The sequence below is a fragment of the Acinonyx jubatus genome, chromosome A3 (assembly GCF_027475565.1).
Source record: "Acinonyx jubatus isolate Ajub_Pintada_27869175 chromosome A3, VMU_Ajub_asm_v1.0, whole genome shotgun sequence".
In the NCBI taxonomy this organism is placed as follows: Eukaryota; Metazoa; Chordata; class Mammalia; order Carnivora; family Felidae; genus Acinonyx; species Acinonyx jubatus.
Window position 1 is genome coordinate 107,087,878 of NC_069388.1, and position 15,857 is coordinate 107,103,734.

At 47.3% G+C, this 15,857-nt stretch overlaps 1 long non-coding RNA gene across 4 annotated transcripts; it reads right to left on the bottom strand.

The window, feature by feature from the left end:
• Window positions 1-539: 539 nt before the first annotated feature.
• LOC113592492 (uncharacterized) lies at window positions 540-12,578 on the bottom strand. Of its 4 annotated transcripts, none has more exons than XR_008289577.1 (7): window positions 12,413-12,578; window positions 8,881-9,027; window positions 6,089-6,287; window positions 5,792-5,989; window positions 2,318-2,375; window positions 1,946-2,018; window positions 540-835 (listed from the first exon to the last, which is right to left on the bottom strand). It is a non-coding gene; the product is annotated as an uncharacterized LOC113592492 (long non-coding RNA). The 4 variants fall into 4 exon arrangements; XR_008289575.1 differs by having other exon boundaries at window positions 8,872-9,027; XR_008289576.1 differs by lacking the exon at window positions 6,089-6,287 and having other exon boundaries at window positions 8,872-9,027.
• Window positions 12,579-15,857: the final 3,279 nt, after the last annotated feature.

A 15,857-nucleotide genomic window follows, 5' to 3' on the forward strand; every position in this document is an offset into this window, starting at 1 on the left:
GTCCCTCTCCTGCAGCTCAGTTGAGATGTGGCCACGTGCTGCTACTGGAGAGACCTTGAGAAAGTTCTTGGGGGCAGCTTACAATTCCTGCATATGGCAGACACCAGTGGAAGGGGAGATCTGGCTTGAGTTGCCCTGAAAGTTTTGGCCCAAGAAGATGACCTATAAGAAGAAGGTGGCCCCAGCAGAAGAGGATCCTATCAGTGTGACTTTGGAGGAATGAGGAGGAACTAGAGAGCAAACCCACAAAAGCACTTTCTTTGAGGAAGACCCAGTGTTTGGGCACTGACCACACAGAGCTCACCAAGGGCAGATTACAACGGCACCAGCTGAATAAGACCTTTTGGCCCACTTACTGTTTCTCCCACCACAAGCTCTCTCACCACTACCCAGGATAAGCCTGGGCATCCTTACCTTGGATATATGGTCAGGGGGAAGCAGAGGGAGAGACAAGTGCAGAAAGAATGCAGAGCGACCATTGAATTACTTCTATCTCTTGTCTGCAGTTGGAGGTTCGGGATGGAGCTGGAGATGGGATGTACTTAAAAAAATTTTTTTAACGTTTATTTATTATTGAAAGACAGAGAGACACAGAGCATGAGCAGGGGAGGGGCAGAGCCAGAGGGAGACACAGAATCCGAAGCAGGCTCCAGGCTCCGAGCTGTCAGCACAGAGCCCGACGTGGGGCTCAAACTCACAAACCGCGAGATCATGACTTGAGCCGAAGTCGGACGCTCAACCGACTGAGCCACCCAGGCGCCCGGAGATGGGATGTACTTTAAACTGGACGTGAGATAGATGTCTTGGTTTCGATCTGACGGTGCCTTTTCCGGATCTGAAAATGATACAATTACTTAACTGTGAAAGTGGCTGGGAAGCGCATAGGCCCACTTGAGCTGTCATTCGGGGCTGGGGAGAGGGATCCCCGGATTGGGGTTAAAAGGTAATGGTGAGAAAGAATAAAGTTGTTTTCTCCTTGTACCCTAAGGAGCCTGGGTCGCATAGTAAATCCATTACACCAGGTATTTGTTATCTTTCCTTCCTCGCCAAATATCCTGTAGGGCTCATTAGAGGGCCTCTCTTTCCCCTTGGATCCTGAAATCCCTTTAACTTGTATGGCATGCCGGCTGGGGCTGTATGACATATTGTCATCTCAGTTGCTCTCAGCCTAATTCACCTTTGTGAGAACTGCCAGTCTGGCATGAAGGAGGCTGCCAGGCCTAACTCACTCACCAAACATAATGGCACATGTGGTAGCAGGAAAACACGGAGAACCAGCTGGTGAAGACCAGATTCTAGCCCCAGCTTTGTAACTAACTTAGGTGGCTTTAGATAAATTACTTAACCCCTCTGGACCCCGGTTTCATCCTCACACAGGTGAGAGGTCACATCAACTCCAGCTTTGAAATTCTACTTTTGACATGTTTTGAGTTTTCTTCCCTTCGTCTAGCTTAAATCTTGAGTCGCTAGGAGATAAAAATTAATACCAAGTCCCACAATATTTACACCTAATATGTACCAGGTGTCTGCACAGATGTCAGCATATGAATCTTCCAGCAGGTATTATTACCCCTAATTGAGACGCAATTTAAGAACAGACTGAAGGCCACAGAGTAGAAGATGTTTGCTCACTGCCATTGAATTAACAAGAGACATAACAGTGGTTTGAATCCAGGCCTTCTGATTCCAAGGTCAGTGCTCTTTCTACCCACAGCTTTTGTTAACTTACAGATTATTTGACTTATTTAATAGGGTTCTCAGTCTGGGCTTGAAGCCGAGAGGGAGGTAATGAGTCCTACTCGTTTTCAACTCCTGCAAAACACATCCTCCCGGATACACACTCATCTCTTCTTTTGACTGAGAGAGGAAAAGACGGGAGAGAGAAGGAGGAGGAATGAGAATGATGTGTGATGCTCTCAAGTGGGAGTAGGTAACTAAGACTCACAGAAGTACAGCCTTCTTTTCTAACCCCATCATCTGGCTTCCACATCATTCATCCACACCTGAGACGGCCAATCCTGAGCCAAAAAATATCATTCAGTAAATATCATTCGTGCATCAGTGTTCATCGCTAGTACTCCTTGACCTTGGTACTATATCCCAGGCCCTGGTTCTGTATACCAGTTACTATACACCTTGCCCTATATACCAAGCAGTCATGGGACTGCTTGGAGGCTGGGACATAGAGAAGCAGAAAGGAAGAGAGAGAAAACAGTGAAGTAGTACACTTGGCCCCCTCTCTCTGACCGTTAGGATTCCCTTTTCTGCTTTGAGCCAGAACTAGAGTGTCCCCCTGTCCCCACCCCGGAGCACTCACCGTCTGTGACCCATTGTCCTTTTCTGGATTTTGAGCTGCTTTGAGTGCAGGCAGGGAGCTATCAGAGGGAAAAATAACGGCAAACTCACCACCAGGACAGTGGTATTTTGAATCCCTGTCTTTCCCCACCCCGTCCACCTGCTACTGTTTACTTTTCCAAGTTCTCAAATACCTGCTCCCCACAAGCAGTGGGAGAGGTAGAGCTGTTCCAGTCTGAGTCAAGGAAAGGGGCTTTCACACTCCCCCACCCTCATTTATTGGCTAAGGGCCATGGGATCGGGGGGTTAAATGGCCAGCCACTTTCAGCTCTTCCAGTCATGGGGAAAAGGGGTTTCCATAGCCTGGAAGCAGCCCTGTAAAGAGAGAGAAAACATTGAAGGGAGGGTGCAGAACCCATCAAAAGAGACCTGAGAGAGTCTTGGAGGAGCGCCAAGATCATCTACCACAGGGGCATGCCCAGGTTGGGCAGATCCCAGAACCGACCATGACCAGGTGACCCAAGAACACTCGAGGTGCTCATCTAGGAGTGAGGGGTGGGGCCGCCCGATCTGTTCCATCCACTCCTGACACCACGATCGTGACTTAATTGTGTTTCATGTCCACCTTCGGGTTGAACGAAGATGAAATGCCTGCAAAGAGCTTTCAATTTCTGCGGTAAAATAATTTAGAAGCCCCTCTGGCTTTTAAAGCAATTATTGCTGGATCGAATGTTCCTCAGGAGACTCCTGCTATTTCTTAGAGCCCTTTGCTCAGTGCTTCCTCTCGTCTCCTTTTATCAACGCATCCCCGACTGTCCGAGCTGCTGTCAAACTTGCTTCCTGGACGTTTGCTATTTAGCTGTGTTCCCCTCCACATGCGTGTGGGTTCTATTTGGATGGGGGAAAACAGCCTTCCTGGTGGTGTCACGTGGTAATTCGAATGCTGTACCACAGAGGAAAACCCCTGGTAAAGAGGGCCTGGCAGGCCTGGTGTGAGATCAATGTTGAGACACGTGAGGTCATGACCGTACCCCACGCAAACCACTGAGTGGTGTTGAGAAAGACTGGAGTGACCCCTTCCTACAATACGGTGACTTCCGATCTCCCATTTGCCTGTAATTTTTTGCTTGGTTTGGTTTTGGTTCTGGTCTGGTGTTTGTACCAACACAAATCCAGAGGACAGCCATTCTTCAAAAATATCCGTAAAAGCCAGCTTTGCAGTCCAAAGGTCCATCTTGATTCCAGCTTTCTGCGGCTTATGAGGGCTGAAGTGTGGAGTATTTATTTTCTTTCCAGACATGGAAACACAGTTCCAATCTGCTCAGGCAAAATGGAGAAGCCAAGAATGAGGCCGAGTAACCTTGTGGAAAGGGCAGGAGGCACGCAGCCAGGCTCCGCATGGTCGAATCAGGGACCAAGGAGCTGCCAGGTTCTAGCTCCTATTCTTGTTTCTACTCTGTTTCTCTGCTCCTTGATTCAATCCTCTGTCATGGCAGACCTGCTTCCTCCCAAGCTGGTGAAGAGGTTGCTGATGGATCGTAGGTTTCCCATTGGAGACAGAGCGACTTCCTTTACTGGTTCCAGGATGAAAAATTCCAGAAAAGTCTTTGATTCTCCCATCTTGCATGTCAGGGCTTGCCCCTCCTCCACCCCGGACAAGTCAACTGGGGAGATGAGGTTCGTGGAAGAACATGGAAGCTCCCGAGGTAGAGGTGTGGGTGGGGAAGGGCAAACCATTCTTTCATCCATCCATCTATCCATTCATCCATCCATTCAACAGATTTTTGTTGAGCAAAACATGGAGACTGAATGAGGAGCCAGAGTCCTCACTGGCTGGGGAGAGGTGGCCCAGAAGTCGGTAGATGAAGGTGAAGAAATAAGGGAAAGGGCACCTCGTGCTCAGCAAGGCACCAGAGGTAAAAAGAAACGAGGCGCTTGTGCCAGAATGTAACTCAACTGCTCCTTCGCAACGGAGTTCTGCTGTGGAAAAAGTGCCAGCCCAGCCACACAGTGCACTTAGAAATGTAGTTGTTTCATGTTCTGGTGCAAGTCCCTTAACTCACTGTAAGGCAATGGCAGTCTGGGCGCCAGCAGCGGGTCTGCGGATCATGCCCTGAGTAGCTGTGCCCTCGGGAATTCTTACACATGTTCCATAGGAGCCATGTACAAGAATGCTCCTAACAGCTTTGTTTATAATAACCAAAAAAGGTAACAACCCAGATGTCCATGAACAATAGAATAGAGAAGTAACTGTGCTGTGATCAGACAATGGAATCCTATGTAGCAGACACAATGAATAAACTCTTGCTACATATATCAGCATGGACGAATTTCAAAAATACCGCGGAACATAAAGAGCAGAAAGACTATAATTACTGAGTATTCAGAGGCGCATGGGTGGCACAGTCGGTTAAGTGTCCAACTTCGGCTCAGGTCATGATCTCGTGGTTTGTGAGTTCGAGCCCTGCGGTGGGCCCTGAGCTGACAGCTGAGAGCCTGGAGCCTGCTTCAGATTCTGTGTCTCCTTCTCTCTCTGCCCCTCCCCTCCTCGCTCTCTGTCTCTCTGTCTCTCTCTCATAAATATAAACATTAAAAAAATTTTTAATTTTTAGAAAATTAGTATAGATTCATCATATGAACTTCAAAAGGCACCATTAAGTAGTATAGTGGTAATATAGTAATATAGTGGTTAGGGATCCATTATAAATGGATTAAAACTGGGAAGAAAAGCAAGGGAGTGAACAACACATGTGTGGGGTCAGTGGCTTGCCCGGAGGGGGTGGGGGTGGAGAGCCAATTGGGAAGGAGCGAGTACACAAAGGGTGTCAAGGTATCGGCCATATTCGAATTCCTTGAGTTGGGTGGTATTGTGTGGGTGCCCGGCTTTATTTTTATTCTTTGAACTGTACATATATGTCAGGCACACTTTTTTTGTAAGGACCATCCATTTCACAGTGAAAATATTAAAAAAATATATTTAGTCAAAGCCAAATTTTCCTCCCCTCCCCAGGCCAAAAAGGTTGAAGTTAGTGCAGACGAATGGTATGAGCCTCAGAGGAAGGAGGACTTTTCCAAATATGGTGCCTTGAAGATCTAGCATGGCGTCAGTGAGAGAAGAGAAGGGTAAGCGACTCCCTGCCCACCTGCCCTGGGTACCAGCCGCTGGACTGACGTGTCCTGCCACGCCTGCTCGCATGGCCCTGGGACCTCCCCTTGCCCACCTTCTATGCCTTTCTTCCCACACCACAATCCTCAGGATTTAGCCTGTTTGGCTTTTCTTTTCCAAGCTGTCACAGCATATTCCATTGCTTGCTGCTTTCCCACAGCTGCCCGCTGAGTAGGACTCAACAATCCTAACTTTTCCAATTTTTTGACCCCCTGCCCCCCAAACAAGGGCACAGATCCATTGGGAGGTGAAAGTGTGAGAGCATGTTGGATGGTGTAGAAATCTTTTCTAACACCACTTCCAAAGTTCGTTCACTCACTATCTGATTACCTTTTTAGGGAAGGTTTATCATTTGCCGGCTGAAGTTTATTTTAAATTCTGTCTGGTTTGCAAACACATTCTTTGTCGACAGCTCTGGTTTGAAATGTTTGGGCACACTTTGCTCTGGGTAAAACACCGTTGTCAAGTCTCTTTTAAACCGCTTTTGTTAGATGGTCTTTCTGGCCCCGCACGTTGGCATCCAGTAACCTTAGAGACATAGAAACTTTGAGTTAGAAGGGACCCTGGAAGTCCCCCATCCAACTTCCCACCCCATGAAAGAATTTTCCTGAAACATTCTCTGCTCACCAGCCTCTGAGAGCTTGCTTTTTAAGGGCCTTGCTGGAGGGACAGCGTCCCCTTACAGGTTACAAACTTGCTGTAAAACTTTGCATCCGTTTTCACTTTGTCATCAAGAATCAGTAGTCAGCATGAGCAAGTCCAAGTTTGCTAATGGAATTAAAATGAACACGGACTCACAAAACCAGTTCCAGAGGTCCAGCGGGCCCTACATTGGTCAAAGACACCTTTAATCTGCTTCATATAATCATATCCTGGATTAGGAGGGACTGAGGAACAACAGAGAAACTGGATCTATCCACACACTTGGAAATAGGGCAGGGAAGCCAGGGGGATTTGGCGAATCGCTTGAGAGTCCTGTGTGCACACTCTCCTCTGTCCCTTTGTCTCTGCTTTCTTGCCTCCTTAAAGGTACAGAAACAAATGTAGATGGTGCCTTTCCTCCAAGAGCCCCTGCTGAGGGGCGCGGGTCTGCTCTGTCTCCCTTCCTCTCCCCTCATCTCCTGAGTTGCTGGCTGCCTTTTCCCATTAAGCTGGGCCCACCCCAGGTTCTGAGCCCACCCAGAGACGGTGTGATGTGTGTGGATAGTTGCCTTTTCCACCTGTCTCCCCACCTTTTGTTCTGCTCTGCTAGAGCTTGGAAGCAAGCCATGACCCCGGCTGCCACCATAGTTAAATGGGTTTGGGCCCTGAGCCATGCTGGGACGTTGATGGCACGGGTCCTTCAGGGTGAGGGAAGGAAGCCAGCCTGGAAAAGGCTGGAATTAACTAATGGAACAGAAGGGTTGTTCCATGCCAGAACCCCTGTCTTACACAAGCTGGTGAATTTCTGGGCTAAAGAAGGGAGCTGAAGATGCTCCTTAAGAATTGGGGATGGGAAGTCCAGGCACGGGAGGGCAGGGGACAGTTAAGGGTGCGGACCCAGTCATGCATGCAAGATGCACTGGGTCCGAGGAGCTCAGGCAAGGTTGAGAAATGGTGCGTGAGTCCTGATGGGTGGAGCAGGGCCTTTGCCAAAGGAGGTTCACAGACCCGGGGACACCGGAGCCTTCACAGCAGGATGTCGCTGGCAGAGCCCAAGTGGGCGGGAATTCAGGGACAGGGGTCAGCCCATGCCGCAGGGGCAGACTACAGCCAGGCGGGAGGTCAGGGCCCCAACCTGATGGTTAGGGAGGCCAGCGTGCCCCAACAGGGAACCAGAGGCTCCTGCCGTGTTGGCACCAGTGGCATACTGGGCCTAGATACTGGCATGGCGCTGATGCGTTAACAGACCTGCCTGGGGCCTGTCCGAGGAGGCAGGGGCTGACTTCCCTGACTCGTGTGTGACAGGAGAAAGACCAGGGGGTGGGTGGCTGACTGGGAGGTGGATTAGGAAACGCCATCTGCATACCATAGAGATTATTCAGCCGATTATAAAACCAAAGCACACCCCTTCAGCAGTCAATACAGGCACCAGGTGGTTTGCATGAGGGAAGGGGAGGGGAAAGTCAACGCTGGGGGAGGGGAAGGAGGAGAGATTTGCACAGATGCAGGGCAGTGCCGAACTCTGGCCTCCTCTCCCAGGCCAGGGGGACGGGCAGCAGGCAGGGGCTGAAGGGGCCATTTTCTCACGATCTCAGGGAGATGGAAGCAGTAGCTGTGTGCTTTGGTTTTCAAGTTCACTTGCAGGGACACTGAATGGAGGAGGGGCATTGTCCTTATGCTCTGGTACAGCAAAGCCTCTCTCTTGCGTGTGAGGATAGCAGAAAGGGGAGCTCCATGATGGTCCCTGCTCCTTTGGTGTCATGGAAACAGCGCCCCGGGCAAGAATACCCACGTATTCCCAGAGGGCAGTCTGAGAACCCAGGAGTCTCCCTCCAAGACTGGAATGCCAGGGGGACTTGGGAGGGGCTAGAGGGCCTGCATCGTGTAGGTGGAGGCAGGAGCCACTGAAGTTCCCGAGCCACCTGCTTCTTTCGCTGGGTAGGGACCCACAGCCCATTGAGCCCTGGGAACACTAAGCTTTGGGAGCTGATGCTACAAAATGCCAGGTAAAGCAATGGAGCATTTCAATATCCACCTTTTAAACAAATTCCTCGCCTCTTTTAATTTCATAGAGGTTTTCTGAGTCTATAGTTACCTTGGTCCAAGGGTAAGCACATTTTTAAAAATTTTTTTAAATTTTGTTTCATGTTTATTTTTGAGGGAGAAAGAGAGGGAGACAGAGTGCGAGCTTGGGAGGGGCAGAGAGAGAGAGAGGGAGACACAGAATCTGAAGCAGGCTCCAGGCTCTGGCTGTCAGCACAGAGCCCAACGCAGGGCTCGAACTCGCGGACTGTGAGATCGTGACCCGAGCTGATGTTGGACACTCAACCGCCTGAGCCACCCAGGCGCCCCGAGCACATTTTTTTTTTTCTGTAAAGAGCCAGATAGTAAATATTTGCAGATTTGTGGGTTATATAATCTCAGTTACTACTGCTCAACTCTGCCCCTGGGGCATGGAGGCAGCGGCAGACACTACATCAGCTCATGAATGGGATCCTGTTCTAATGAAATTTGGTCGGTGGGCACTGAAACTGCAATTTTATATAATTTTTTACAAGTCACAAAATAGCCTTCTTTTAATTATGTCACTAATCCAAAAATGTAAAAAGCATTTTTAGCTTGACGAGTGGAGAGACAGACTGTGGCCATAAAACGATTTAATCCCTATGGCGGTGGGAACTGGCTCACGGCCGGGTCCCCAGTGTCTAGCACAGCCTCTGAGGTAGAGTAGGTGCTCAATAAATTTCTGTTGGAGGAAATGTACATACTTTACGTACAAGGAAACTACCGCTCAAACAGGTTAATCGACTCCCTCAAGTGCGGGGCTAGTACTCAAACTTGCATGGTGTTTGGACGGTTGCAGAGTTGGGTGGGTAGTAGTTCTTCCAAATCCTGTGCTCCTTCTACTGAATCACAGCTTTAATCTTTGCAAAAAAAAAAAAAAAAAAATCAGCACATGGAAGTTCACAGAGGTTGGAACTGGAAACTACCTGAGGCGTAAACTAACCAACACGAGAGATCTTGTAGTGTCACTTTTCAACATGGCCGAGTTGTAGAAACTTGACTTTAATTCCTCAGCTGTTTTCTTTTTTTAAAGTCTAGGGCCCGTGCCATGGCCAGTCTACCTTGGACAATGGCTGTGAAGAAAAACGTTAGGGGCTTTGCAAATATTAAGAAGTCCCCTTGAGGCCTGAATCATATGTAAGTTCTTCAGATTGGGCATTTTCTCAGAATCACAATTTTGTTGGTGTTGTTTTAAAATTTTTTTAATGTTTATTTTTGAGACAGAGAGAGACAGAGCATGAGCAGGGGAGGGGCAGACAGAGGCAGACACAGAATTTGAAACAGGCTCCAGGCTCTGAGCTGTCAGCAGAGTCCAACGCAGGGCTGGAACTCACAGGCTGAGAGATCATGACCTGAGCCGAAGTCGGATGCTTAACCCACTGAGCCACCCAGGGGCTCCTTTGTGGTGTTGTTTTAAACAATGGCTCTGTGTAAGCATGGTGGGGGGAGGCTACAAAACCTATAAAAATCCAGTTCCCTGGTGGAAAAACTGGTTCTTCAAAGTTAGCCTAAGTCAGTCTGTATCCCCACCTGTATCGACTCCTACACTGTTTCGACTTAAGTCTCCGTCTTAATTACTACACTTCTTTTTTTCTCACTCCCATGACTCACTCCCACACTCCATTCTCACTTGGCCTCAAGCCTGCCGGCTCTTCAGGGCGTGTGGTTAACCACAAACCACCCAGCATTCCAGGATGCAGGTTGGGACACACTCTCCTGTCTTAGAACCCGCACCCATGTTTTGCCCTCAGCCGCTGGTTTGGGTGGACTCATATACTGCAGGCTCTGCTGAGGCCTTGGCCATGGGCTGGGCACCACTGTGGTGCCTCCCTTGGGTGCTGCCCTGATAACCAGCAGCAGCAGAAATGGAAACTGGAGTGAAAAGCTCTTGCGCAGCCCAAGGGAGCGGTGTCTCAGGACGGGCAGTTGACCGCATTTCCCGAGGACTCTCCTTCAGAGGCCTCGTATCTGACCGGTTATGATGGTTCTCATACTAGGAAGTATAATTAATGTCAACTTAAGACCCCTCCCCCATTTTTTTTTAAGATAAAAGCAATATACAATCCGTGTGGAAAGTTTGAAAATATTGATGAGCACAATGAAAATAAAAATCCACCTATAATCATTGTACTCAGAGATAACCACTATTAAATACTTTGTGTATTCATAATTTTCCAAACATACCGCAGTGCTGTTTTGTCACTGGATTTATATTCTGTCACCTGATAATACAACATGAACACATTTCCATGTCGTTAGGCATCTTTTTATAATATGATTTTTTATTGTTATATTGGATTCCATGATAAATGTGGCACAGTATATTTCATAAACACTGACTGTTCAACATTGAGGTTTTTTCTGGTCTTTCATGCCGAGATGAACATCCTTAATTATAAATGCTTTTATGCATCTCTCGCTGCTTCCTTAGGCTCTATTTCTATAAGTGGAATTAATTAGGTCAAAGGCTGTGCACATTTTTAAAGGCCAGATTGCCTTCTAGAGATGATCCAATTTTTGCTCCTACCAGTAGTGCAAAAAGTCTGTGTTCCCCAATGGTTGCCAACATATTTCGGATATTTAATAACTTTTCATTTCATTGGTGGAAAACAGTATTTCGTTATTGTTTTATTTTCTTAGATAGACAACTGAATTTGTCAGTGTGCTTTTCAGCTATTTGAACGCAAGTAGGACTCCTCTTGGAAGGTGGAAATATGCTCTGGTACCCAGCAGCAGGGGTTATTTGAATAAAGTAACATTGAGTGGACGCACAGCATATGAATGAGAAGCAAAGGGAGAAAGAGGGAGAGGGTGATGACCTTCTAGAAGAGTCTCTTGTTATTTAAAGAGGTTAGTGATGTTCTCATTTCTTTTTTTTCTTTCTTTTTTTGTTTTTAACCAGTTTTTCTTTCTTTTTTTGTTTTTAACCAGTTTGTTTGTTTCTGAGCAGGTAATATACTCACATAGTAATTCAAAAGATATAGACGGGCACACAGTGAAAATTCCTTCCATCTGCGCCCTCAGCCAACAACGTTCCCCCTCCCTGGAGGCAATTATATTAACAGTTTTTATGGAGCTCACAACAGCCTTAGTCCCTGGACCAGTAGCAAAATAATCACTGGGGAACTTGTTAGAAATGCAAATTCTCAGACTCCACCCCAAACTTTCAGAAAGTTGTGAGGGGAGGTCCAGAAATCTGTGTTTTTAATAAGCCCTCTTGGTGATTCTGGACACGCTGAAGCTTGTGAACTACTACTCTAGATATACTCTATGCATATATATACAAATATACATCAATTCCCCCCCCCCTTTTTACATGTGTTTTACATTAATATTTTTGGAGATCACAGTCCCCTTTAAAATATTTGTAATGGCACATACAGTGTTGAAAGTTTTGCAAATACTTTTAGGGAGTTCACAGTCCTTTCATGGACTTGATATTGAGGACTTTTTTTTTTTTTTAATGTTTATTTGTTTTTGAGAGAGACAGAGCATTAGAGGCAGAGGGGGCAGAGAGAGAAGGACACACAGAATCTGAAGCAGCTCCAGGCTCTGAGCTGTCAGCACAGAGCCCCATGTGGGGCTCGAACTCACCGAGTGAGAGATCATGACCTGAGCCGAAGTCAGCGGCTTAACTGGCTGAGCCACAATATTGAGCCCCAATATTGAGGACTTCTATTGAGTAGGGAGAGGTGCAAGTGAAGCAAGAGATAAGGTGTATTCGGAGAAATGGTGCATTCTTTCAAGGGAGGGTCAGGCTTAACAGTAAAGAATGGAGTGAGCAAAACAGGTTTAGAGTAAAGGCACTTTTTTTAAGTGAAATTTACATATATTCAATGAGCTATTCTAAAGCATACAACTCAGTGGCATTTATTGCAGCTACGGTGTGGTGCATCCCACCGCCTCCCTCTAGGTGTGAGGGGAACTTTGTCCACTTTGAAGTCCAGTTTCCTTGAGAGGAGAGTATTCGAGACAGCCAAAGGTGGAGTATGAGGCGGGGCACCAGAGGAGTGGAACGAAGCAGGTGAGCGCAGGGATGGTACCTTGAGGCAGGGAGGTGATAAGGCAGTCAGGGAATCTGGGGTGATGGAAGCCCAAAGGAGATGCACACGGCAGGCTGGTGAGGTGGGGGCCGGGACGAATTGCTGCTGGAACTCGTGGATAGGTGGGGAGAAGGACCAGGTTAACTGAGAGCCAAAGGCACAGGCAGCCCACTGCAGCACTAAGGAACATGTGCACACATACCTCGCGGAGGTTCAATGGTCTTACTCCAGCATTCCCAATGGGGTGGTTAGTGTGGCAGCCGTCCTGTCCTCACAGGACTCAGTTTCAAGCTAGAAGAAAGGGAGCAGAAAGGCACTATTCTTTCCCACACCTCTCTATGCCGCGGGAGCCCCAGAAGCTCCATGACCGATTACTCCTTACATCCCATTGGCCAGAACTGGGTCACATGCTTATCCTTAGACCAATCGCCATTCATTCCCAAAGCCCAGCCCATTGTCTCTTGGACAAAGCCCACGATCTGTTAGCGAGGGAAGACAGGTGAATGGCTGTTGCAGGGGTAACCAGCTGCATCTGAGGCAGATCTCTGGGGTCCCTCCTAGCTTAATTCAGTGGGTTGAGGGGAGAAGAACGGGAATTTACCATGTAACAGGGGAGATGAGACCAAAAGGAAATATACACGAGGATATAGATAACAAAGACTAGGAAAGCAGAGGCAACCAATGGACAAAGACAGTGAAGTCCAGTGGAGTCAGTGTGGCATGGGAGTTTGAATAATCTTTATTTATTAAAATGTTTAATAATATTTATTGAGTTGTGTGACCTTGGACAAGTCTGTTAACCTAAGTTCATCTTCTAATGTGAAAAGGGGACTGACTATAAGATTTCACTCTTAGATATTAATGTTGCAGTGAGGTGCAGTGAGAGGGCATTTGGCCAAGAGAACCAAGTATATCAGTGAGGTAGACATATGTCATACCTTTTTGATCATTTAATCCTTTGTGGAGTGCACACCCCATCTTCTTGCCACAGGAGAAGATCAGATACTTGCTTTCCCAGCCTCCCTTGCTGCCAGGGGGCCAGCATATGAGCCTGGTTTATTTAGTGGGACACACTCCCCAAAGACTCTAAACTTGATTATGTAAGGAGCAGGTGCTATGTGAACCCATTTAAGTGAGAGTGGCAGCTGATTGGTCCATTTCCTAGATGGTGTGGACGAGATTCCCAGGCTGGGGATGTTGGGGTGGGGGGGGGTGAGCTGGAGTGTCTGAACACAGGAGTGGCAAAAATGGTGTCTCCCTGGGACCACTTTTGTGGTGTGATTTAGGGTGTTATTCTAGCTGTTTCTAGGCTTGTTTCTTTAGCCCTCTCAGAGAGTCTGTGAACTACCTAACATTCTTCAATAAATATCTTTTCTACTTAAATTAGCCAGTTTGGATTTCTGTTATGCAACTGAGAACCATGACTTCTTCAGTCACCTTTCCCAGTGAAAACAAGAAAGTGGGGTACCAGCCATTTTCCAAGGAGATCGAGCTTCAGGCCAAGACTGACTTCTTCTTCTTTTTTTTAATGTTTATTTACTTTTGAGAGAGAGTGTGTGTGTGTGTGTGTGAACAGGGGAGTGACAGAGAGAGAGGGAGAGAGAATCAGAAGCAGGATCCAGGCTCTGAACTGTCAGCACAGAGCCCAATGCCCGGCTTGAACTCACGGACTGCAAGATCTTGACCTGAGCTGAAGTTGAATGTTTAAACGACTGACTGAGTCTCCCAGGCGCCCCCAGGAATGACTTCTTGACCAAAGCAAGTCGAACCGGGAGAAAGTAAGAAAAGGAGGAGAGCTGGATCTGGCTTTTTTTAATTTTTTCTTTCCCAAATTTGGACTTAAGAAACAGAAGAAAATGCCACTTATTCTGATATTCTGAGACTTGTAACCAGGCAGAGTGGCTCTTCCCACTAACAGACTAACACAGTGGCCGATAAAACACCCTCTGGGAGAGCAGCACTCCTCTGAAGGCAGAGAGTGACCCTACCTCTCCGTGAAAAGGACACTCATGTTCCCTCAGAGACCAACATTCACCTGCAGGGTTGGCTTGGGGCTGTAATCGATGCAATGCACTTGGCCATCTGTAGGTCCTGATTCAAAAAAATACGTACTGAGTGCCTGCCATGTGCCACCCACTGCTCTAGGTACTGGGCATACAGTGAACAAGGTGGACGAAAATCCTGCCTTCCTGGAGCTTACGACCTAGTGGGAGAAGACTATAAACACATAAATAAAAAGTAAGTTATGTCCAAAGGTAGAGTGTTCTGTGGGGAAAAATAAAGCAGGGACAAGAGCTAGGGAATACTGTGGGGGGCTGGGATTGGGGAAAGCATACATTTGGTTACCATGTCCAAGAAGGCTTCCCTAAGACGGGGGCATGAAGGTAGCGAGGGACTTGGTAAGAGATCAGTTATTACTAAGGGGGTGTTTATGATGCTGTGCATTCCAACCCTCCCCTTCTCCCCACTGAAAATACCTGTCAGACACAACCTAATTGTGGGGACTTTAGGCGAAACACGGGAAGGAAATTCCAGGCCATTGTGAGTGCCTCATGCTCTGGTGGGTAGAGGTTAAGAGCTTCCTTGGGTGCCCTGGGCCACCAAGCTGAGAGGGGTCAGCTGGACAGGGCTTCCCCAAGGAAATGACTTCCGAAAATAGGAATGACAATCGCCCAGTCCCGTCCAGTTGGCAGGCAAAACCCTGTTGATAGGCTCTGGGGCTTTACTGAAGGCAGATACCCTTCCTGATGAGAGAGGAAGACCCATCTTTGCATCAGTCTTTCCGCCCCAAGCAGTAAATCTACACGTGGCCCTGAGAAAATGTACCCAGTCTTAAAACAACAAACAAACAAACAAACAATTAAAACAAATTAAATACAAATACAAACAAAGCCCCACTCTGGATTCTCTATCTGGAATTCTGATTCCCTCAGAGTCCTTACAAGCCAGGCTGGGCCTTTTACTTCCTTTCCAACCAGACTCCTCTTTTTAATACAACAACCCTGGGCTATAATAGCCCGCTCATATTCATCCACCGCTCCCCCCCCCCGCCCAACCTCTTCCCCAAGCTCTCATTATCACTATGATTCCTAAGAGACCACGAAACTATAAGGGAGAAGCACAGTAGATTTCCCCGGGACGCCGATGGAAGGGAATAAAGAGAATTGCGGGGTTATTGGGGCCTTGCAGCTTTTTATTACTAAGGGATTCTGTGCCTTAGAAACTCTATATCGTAGGCTTTTGTTGCTGTCAGGAGTGATGCTTTTTACACACCACTGTGCATGGAAACACGGTCTGACCTATGGTATAACAAATCCAAAGTACCAAGCAGCGATTTGTAACAAGATTTTAATGTATTTTCTCTCATTATCCAAGAGGAACCTTCCCCATGAGTACTCGCTCTCCTCGGAGTCTGTGATGGGGGTCAGAAAGATTGCAAAAAAAGAATACACCCCTGGATATGTCTTTTGCTACATTCCAGAGACTAATTTAATGTCTTCCCTGCCAAAGTTCTTAATTTCTTTGCCTTGCACATGGTTATTGCCGGGGGGACTATGTGGCTTTCGAGAGCCTTTTGAAAGGAATAAAAATTGAGATGCAAATAGGTGTGATGCATCTTTTTTGCTTTGCAAAATTCCTATATGCAA